The sequence below is a fragment of the Galeopterus variegatus genome, unplaced genomic scaffold, assembly GCF_000696425.1.
Source record: "Galeopterus variegatus unplaced genomic scaffold, G_variegatus-3.0.2 Scaffold5418, whole genome shotgun sequence".
In the NCBI taxonomy this organism is placed as follows: domain Eukaryota; kingdom Metazoa; phylum Chordata; class Mammalia; order Dermoptera; family Cynocephalidae; genus Galeopterus; species Galeopterus variegatus.
The window spans coordinates 1-8,353 of NW_007731529.1; the positions used below are offsets into that span (position 1 = coordinate 1).

Here is an 8,353-nt window from a genome sequence, read left to right on the forward strand (position 1 = left end):
TCACCATCTCTGATGGTCAGATTGTAGTTCATCAATTGAGAAAGCATGAATTCCCTCCCCCAAAAAAATCTTTCAACATGGTATAATAAGAAGTGTTAGGGCTAGCTGTTGTTTTTTTGTTTTGTTTTGTTTTTCTCTCTTATTTGATTTCTGATTGAGTGCTTTTTTTAACATAATATTGTAGAGAGAGAATGTTGGGTCATTTATTGTGCTGTTTCTAAACAATCTGGTAACATTTTGTCTCTAGCTTCTTAACCGCAATTGCTTTTTTTGGGGGGGGGTAGAGTACCCTGACATGCAGATGACAGTACCTGCATTTATACAGGACATTGCAGCCTAGCACATGGAGCGCAGAGGGGCAGGCTACTCACTTGCAACAACATCCCCAGTGTCTCCTTCTAATTTTGTATCATCTTCCAGGGCAGGCAGCTTTGTGGGACTCTGACTGATGCCTTGGAACAGGTTTCTCATCGTTTTTCTTGCACTGATTTCTGAAGATGGAATGTTCTCTTCACCCTACACATCAGGGGTTTTCTTTCCCTTTCCATTTTTCACTGATTCCTTTGTGAGTTTGTACTTTGATCTAACCTAAAATATTGGAAACAGAAATAAACACAAATAATGGCATGAGACCACAGCCATGGAATGATAAGACAGAACATGGCAAATGTTTTATTTTATGCATTTATTTATGAACCTTACTATTCTAAAAAGTGTCTGAGGCTCTTTCCCATTTTGCAAGAGGGCGGGAGAAAACACTGAGAAGCCAGATGCTAAGGAGAAGAACCCTGAAGCCAAGAAGGCTGATGGCCCCGCAAGGGTAAAAAGGCTAACCTCAAGGCTGAAAAGCCCAGGAAGGGGGAGCCCCACTGCAGCTGAAACCCTGTCGTTGTTAGAGGGATTGGCAGATAGTCCCGATCTGCTATATATTCCAGAAAGGCCACATATGAGAGGAAGTACTCAGCAAGTAAATCCAGGATTGAAAAGAAGGAGGAGGTTTTGGCTACTGTCACAAAACCAGCTGGTGGTGACAAGAATGGTGGTACCCAGGTGGTTAAACTTTGCAAAATGCCTACATATTATCCCACTGAAGATGTTCCTCGAGAGCTGTTGAGCCACTGCAAAAACTGTTCAGTCAGCACGTGAGAAGCCTGTGAGCCAGCAGCACCCCCGGGGCCATTCTGATCTCCCTCACCAGGTGCCACAGATGCAAGAGACTGGATTTCTTGAAGCAGTCAAGCAGTGGCTTGCTACTTGTGGCTGGACCTCTGGTCCTCAATCAGGTTCCTCTGTGTAGAACACACCAGAAATTTGTCATCACCACCTCCACAATAATTAATATCAGCAATGTAAAAATCCCAAAACATGTCACTGGAAAGTGAGATCTTTGACACTGAAAAAGAGAAGTACAAGATTACAGAGCAGCATGAGGTTGACCAGAGAGCCGTGGACTCTCAAATTTTACCCCAAATCAAAGCTACTCCTCAGCTCCAGGGCTACCTGCAATTGGTGTTTGCCCTGACGAATGGAATTTATCTCACAAATTGCTGTTCTGCATTTCTTACCAAGAACCAATTGGATAACTGATACATTTCAAAATAAAAAGTGAAAAATATAAAAAGTGAGGCATCTTACAGATTTTGTATAATGAGGTATAAAATTTCTGGGTGAAAGAAAAATGAGAGGAAATCAATCTAACCCTAGGTAAGGTTAATACAGAGAATATATCTTAATGTTTGACAGTTTCTTAAAAAGTCACCTTCATATATGACTTTGAGTTTCCTAGCAGCCAAGGGGGGGCGGGAGAAAAGAACCACAGTGAACTATAAGATTCAGATGTCTTCCAAATTAAAATGTTATCTATTTTCCTGGCAGTGAAATATGAAAGATAAATTAAAATCACCTCTTCCGCTGTTTTCCTTACACAAGTACCTTGAAATGACATATCTAGATTTGCAATTTTCTTTTGAATGCTTGAGTAAAAGACACCAGAAAACCGATATCAGTAGGCATTTGAAGTTCACTCTGATGGAATCAGTCTGTTCCAACAAATTACTAAAGAGAGTAAAAGGCACTGACCTTTTTGTGTAGTTTTTGAATGACAGCATCTCGTTCATGCAATTGGTTTGCAACATTTCCATTTCAGCAAATAGTTCACCAATTCTTTGGCTTTGTCTTTGAGGGAAAAAAAAGTCTAGAAAAGGAGAGTTTTAAAACACAAGTAAGAAGAAGAAATTACTTTGAAATTTTCAAAATTATTGGGTTGAGAGTGTTTATTTAGAAAAATAGGGAGCTTTTTGTGTGTAAGGCTGTTTCAATGGTGGTGTATCAGGAGAGCCAGGTACTAACTTACTAGCCCATTTACTTTAGTATAGTGCATATCGCCAATTGTTTGCAATTAAACCAACAATTGTGTTGCAAGCTATATGAATATTAATAAAATAGAAAAACTGATTTCTCTAGTATTTTATTTTCCATCCACCCCCAATATCTGTATCTAAGGCCTTTTTAAGACCTCCATAAGCTGGAAACACCTGATCACATTGTTATTTAAAACATATTAAGGGCCGGCCCGGTGGCGCACTGCTACAGTGCGCCGCTTGGGAGCACGGCGGCACTCCCGCCGAGGGTTCGGATCCCACATATAGACCGGTTCCCGCTCACTGGCTGAGTGAGGTGCGGGAGCAACACCGAGGGTTGTGATCCGTTGCCGGACACGAAAAAAGACAAAAAGGGAAAAAAAAAAAACATATTAAGATGTACCCTCTTCCTCACTTATTACATATACTTTACATATAATTTTATGACAGTCTGCAAAGTAGGGAAAAAATTTTTTCACCTGCAGGTTAAAATTCAGTAGAGTTCCCATTAACTAATTGACAACATATTGCATTTGGTTAAATGCAATAAGCATTTAATTAAAAACTTATTAATTTTGGTTTTGAGGTTTTACTTTTCCTATTTTTGGAGCTAGGAGTTTTTTGGAGTCTCAGACATTTTTGTGGAATCTTAAGATGTTCATAGATCCTAGGTGCTGTGCTTGTTATCCTGAGAGTAAAATGGCCCTGCCCACAACCCGGTCACAGTGCAGAGCAGGAAATCGTCAAAGGCTTGCTAACCAGTAAGGAAATGTATTTCAGTGACTACACGGAACTGGAGTAGTGGAGTGCTCCCTCAAAAAGAGCATTTCACCATTTTCTGAGAGGGTGCAGAGATGTGGGAGGTGGCAATCAGAGACTGCAGGGACTGAAAGAAAGGCAGAGAGAGACACACGCAAATCAAAGACAAAGAGACAGCAACAGAGAGACAGAGACTGAGAGAAATTGAAAGATGAGGGGAGAAACCCAGAGAGATTGACTGATTCCCCACATAACATATGTTAATATCTTACAATCCTGCAGAGTGTTTAAAGTTGCATTTTTAAATTCATTCATCATCTTGAAATCTACAGTCCTGATAAGATCATCTTAATTTATATCATATTATGCAGTTTACAAAGCAGTTTTCAGGTATCATTGCATTTGAGACTTGACCCCAACATTTCTGTTACAGGTGAGGAAACTAACTTGTTCACCTTACATTTGTTGAGCATTTCCATTCATTATCTTACTTGGTAAGGGCCGCTCATCACAGGTCTCCGTGCAAACCCATCTCCCCTGGTATAATAGCAGCTTAAATTACAGGCACTACTGCTGTTCATAAGATAGTGGAGATAACCCAGGCCACAAAATCAGCAATTTTTTTCTTTCTTCTCCTTTTTTTTTAAGTATGTATTTGATATTATTACTTTGTTGCAGGACGTATATTGAAATAAAAGACAGAACACCAAAATTTACACCAATTCCATTTCAAAATGAGATCTTTTTTCATTTTTTCACACCATCCTCTAGCCCTTACCCTTCATGTGTATTTTTTCATATTTACAGCCCTATCAGAGAGAAAATTTCATTTTCTGAACTTGCATTCAGCATTATACACTGAACATAAGCCCTTTAACTCTCTTCAGTCCCACTTTCAAAGAGAAACACCAGAAAAGAAGCACTGAGGACCATTTGACCTTGAACAACTACAGTTAACCCTCTGGCTCTCTTTGAGATTTCCAAGGCACTGTAGGTAAAATATTGTCAGAGTAAGAAGGCTAGGATTCTGGCTTTATGACATAACTAACTAGTTCTCCAGGTACGCCTTGGCAGGTGAGGGAATGAGTGACATAAATAATTTTTTTATTCCGAACATGGTTTGGGTTGCCATTCCCAGGAACGGCAGCTACAGAAGCATTTGCATCATGGAGGGTTAATTTGCACCTCTACTCTTCTTGACCAGTCTTTTTCACAGGAGGAATAATCCCAGCTTCCTGAATCTCACCCACTGTGGCCTATCTTCCAGTCTGTTAAAGTAATGGTCAAGTCGAATGATCAAAAATGATGATCTTCCTTCCATCAGCTCTGACACAGAAAGCCCACGTGCCTTGAGGAACGCAGCATTCTCCAATTTCGGCTCCAGCAACTTCAGCTTCTCGTTCAATTTCTCCCCGTATTTCGTTCTGGCAGCCTACAGATGCTGGAACCCAGCAGCCAGCTCATGCAAGCCTTTGATCCTCTGGGCGAGCTGCTCGGCTGTCCTCTCAAAGCCTCTCTCTTTCCCTCCTGCTGGCTGACTTGTGTGAGAAGCTCGGCTCACGAGGAGTTCAAAGTGTCCAGCTGTTGGAACAGGTGGCCAGTGTGCTTCTTGCTAGAGCTCACTTGCTTTTCTTGAGCTCGGCTCCGAGCTGTAGAAGCCCCCTGGAGAGCATCTTAGTGTCAGCTTGGGAGTACGTAACAGGGGTGGTTTTTCTCTTTGTTTCCTTGCACTGGATAAAGAATAGGAGAAACTTGGGAGAAACCAAACTGCTGTTTTTGCATTGTGCTTTGAACGATTTCAAGGTCCCTTGAGTTACCCAGTTCTCAGCAAAGGAAATAGAAGATAGTTCCAAATCAGTAAAGAGCAGAGAGTGCTTCGTCCACAAATGGATCTAAGAAAGACCAAATTCCACAGGTTAACCCTTAGAGCTTCTCAATTATAGCAGTTTAAAAATAAGTTAAGAATTTGTAACTGAATCAGTGGAAAGAGTATGGAGTTTCCAAAAGAGTTTGTAATCTAGAGAAGCCATCTNTTTGGGTTGCCATTCCCAGGAACGGCAGCTACAGAAGCATTTGCATCATGGAGGGTTAATTCGCACCTCTACTCTTCTTGACCAGTCTTTTTCACAGAAGGAATAATCCCAGCTTCCTGAATCTCACCCACTGTGGCCTATCTTCCAGTCTGTTAAAGTAATGGTCAAGTCAAATGATCAAAAATGATGATCTTCCATCAGCTTTGACACAGAAAGCCCATGTGCCTTGAACGCAGCATTCTCCAATTTCGGCTCCAGCAACTTCAGCTTCTCGTTCAATTTCTCCCCGTACTTCGTTCTGGCAGCCTACAGATGCTGGAACCCAGCAGCCAGCTCATGCAAGCCTTTGATCCTCTGGGCGAGCTGCTCGGCTGTCCTCTCAAGGCCTCTCTCTTTCCCTCCTGCTGGCTGACTTGTGTGAGAAGCTCGGCTCACGAGGAGTTCAAAGTGTTCAGCTGTTGGAACAGGTGGCCAGTGTGCTTCTTGCTAGAGCTCACTTGCTTTTCTTGAGCTCGGCCCCGAGCTGTAGAAGCCCCCTGGAGAGCATCTTAGTGTCAGCTTGGGAGTACGTAACAGGGGCAGTTTTTCTCTTTGTTTCCTTGTACTGGATAAAGAATAGGAGAAACCAAACTGCTGTTTTTTGCATTGTGCTTTGAACGATTTCAAGGTCCCTTGAGTTACCCAGTTCTCAGCAAAGGAAATAGAAGATAGTTCCAAATCAGTAAAGAGCAGAGAGTGCTTCATCCACAAGTGGATCTAAGAAAGACCAAATTCCACAGGTTAACCCTTAGAGCTGCTCAATTATAGCAGTTTAAAAATAAGTTAAGAATTTGTTACTGAATCAGTGGAAAGAGTATGGAGTTTCCAAAAGAGTTTGTAATCTAGAGAAGCCATCTGAAGGGGCTCTGGAAAGAAAATTGCTTCTGAATACCAAATATTCCCTATGTTGTCGCTATGTTGTGATACATATGACTGAAGAAAACCACTTTCATCCACACTTGGGGAAAGAAGATCATGCTAAATGTCTTGTACATACACAGGACCTGTAGTTACTAAAGACGCTTTCAAAATAACTTTGCTATAACAAGTGATTCGTATGAAGGTTTTGGGCTATCCTCTCAAAAATCCTTAGATAACATAATTCTTAGGATTTTTTTCTGACTAATCTGGAGCACTTAATTCATCACGTATAAAATATGTGAACCTTATTTTTGCCAATAAGAAATATTATAATGCTTGGGAAATGCATCTTTAAAAAATGTTGAGGCAAAGTCATTTAACCTTTCTGGAGTCAGTTTTCTGGCTTGCAGAAAGAAATGTTGGACTAAATTATCCCGAAGTTTCCTTCCAGCTGTGTGCTCTGTGGACAGTTCATGCAGTGTGGGTCAGGACGCTGAATACCTGTGGTGGTAACATTTGAATACAGGGCTGAGCACCCCCTTCGGAAACAATGTGTAAATTTGTTGAACAGTGTTGGGATGTGTGGGACAGGGTGGCAGTGCCCCTGTACAGGGCATAGGAGCCGAGTGCGGTGACAGCAAACCTGATTATCCAGTCTGGCAGGGCTACTACTGCTGTGACTCACACAGCCTCTTTCATCCAGCTACTTCAAAGCATTTTTACAAACTCTGCTTCATTCTTCCTTCAAGAACAGCATTAAAGAAAGGTTGATTGATGTCTTTTTAATTAATTCAAAGATGAAAAAACTGAGCAATACAGAATTTAAAGGGATTCTTCCAAAAGTATGCTGCATTACAGAAGGGCCAGATATATAAAGTGTTCATCACAGCTTTATAATTGAAAAAAAGAAAAAAACCTAAATGTTTATTTTTGGAGACTAGTGTAAACTACAGCACATTTATAACATAGAATATCATGCAGCCATTAAAATCATGTTTCTTAGGCATGTTCACATTGGGAAAGTGGTCATAATTGAACAACATTAAGTGACACAAAAATAAGATAAAGCTTTGTATATACAGTATGATAAAAATGTTCACTGTATAGGGGGAAAAAGACTACATGGAAATATGCTAAAGTCTTAATAGTGATTTTCCTTAGTGCAGTGGGATATCATGTGGTTGATATTTTCTTTATACTTCTGTATTTTTCAATTATTCAAAATTGAAAAAATGAGCACACATTACTTTTACAATTATATGTTACTTTCATAATAACATGTATATATGACAATCATATGATTATCAAAGAGAGAGCAAATGTATGTGTGTGGGTGGAGTGGACCAATTAAGTAAGATGGTAGGAAAGACCTCTGAGAACATGACAGGTGAGCTGACCCACGAGATGAGAAAGAAGCATCACTGAGAGAACTGGGGAGAGCTCTGGGGAACAGCAGGAACAAAAGTCCCCAGGTGAGAATAATTTAGAATGTTCTAGGCCTTGAAAAAAAGCCAACGTGGGGAAGTAATAAGAGATAAGGTCAGAGAAATTGCCAAGGGCCAGATTGTGTAGGATCCACAATAAAAAGCTTAAGAAACCCTTGTGGGGGCCTGACGTGGTCTATTTTACATTTTTGAAAGAGCCTTCTGACTGTATATAAGGAGTAGATGGTAAGTGGCAGGTGTAGAGGTCAAGATCAATTGAGAAGGCATTGCAGTGGTCCAGGGGAGAAACGAGGGTGGCTTGGAGGGAAGAGACAGGGCATTGTAGGTTGGAGTGTGTATCTGACTTATTAGTGTGTGCAGCAAATAATCATCATAAGAGCTGCCATTTATTAAGTTCTCACTCATTAATGCTGATCACAGCCCTTTGAGGTTGGTGCAATTATTACCCCCACTGGGGCTTTGGAAAGGCTAAGTTACTTGCCCAAGGCTGTACAACTAAAAAATTGTGAAAGCTGGATTCATATCCCAGCTCTCTGGCTCCAGAGCCAACACCTTTAACCACTCGTGCCTTTCCTGCTCAATGTATGTGAGCTCTGCTATGTGTGGTGGTGGAGATGGACAAGAGTGAGCAGTGAGCAGAGAGGGGTCTGTACCCACACATGTCCCTGCACCTCAACTATAAACCGGCTTCCGTCATCCATCACTACATCCATGTCCACTCCTGATAGCATCTGTGGTTCAATTGTACCTACCTGCATCAGGGTTGGGCTGCCTCCGTGTAGACAGAGGAATAGTTGGGAGGTGCCACTGAGATAGCCATATTTGGAACATTGCCTGACTCGGTATATATATATAT

General features: G+C 41.2%; 1 pseudogene; it reads left to right on the top strand.

The window, feature by feature from the left end:
- The first annotated feature begins 742 nt into the window (after positions 1-742).
- LOC103604826 lies at positions 743-1,583 on the top strand (annotated as a pseudogene).
- Positions 1,584-8,353: the final 6,770 nt, after the last annotated feature.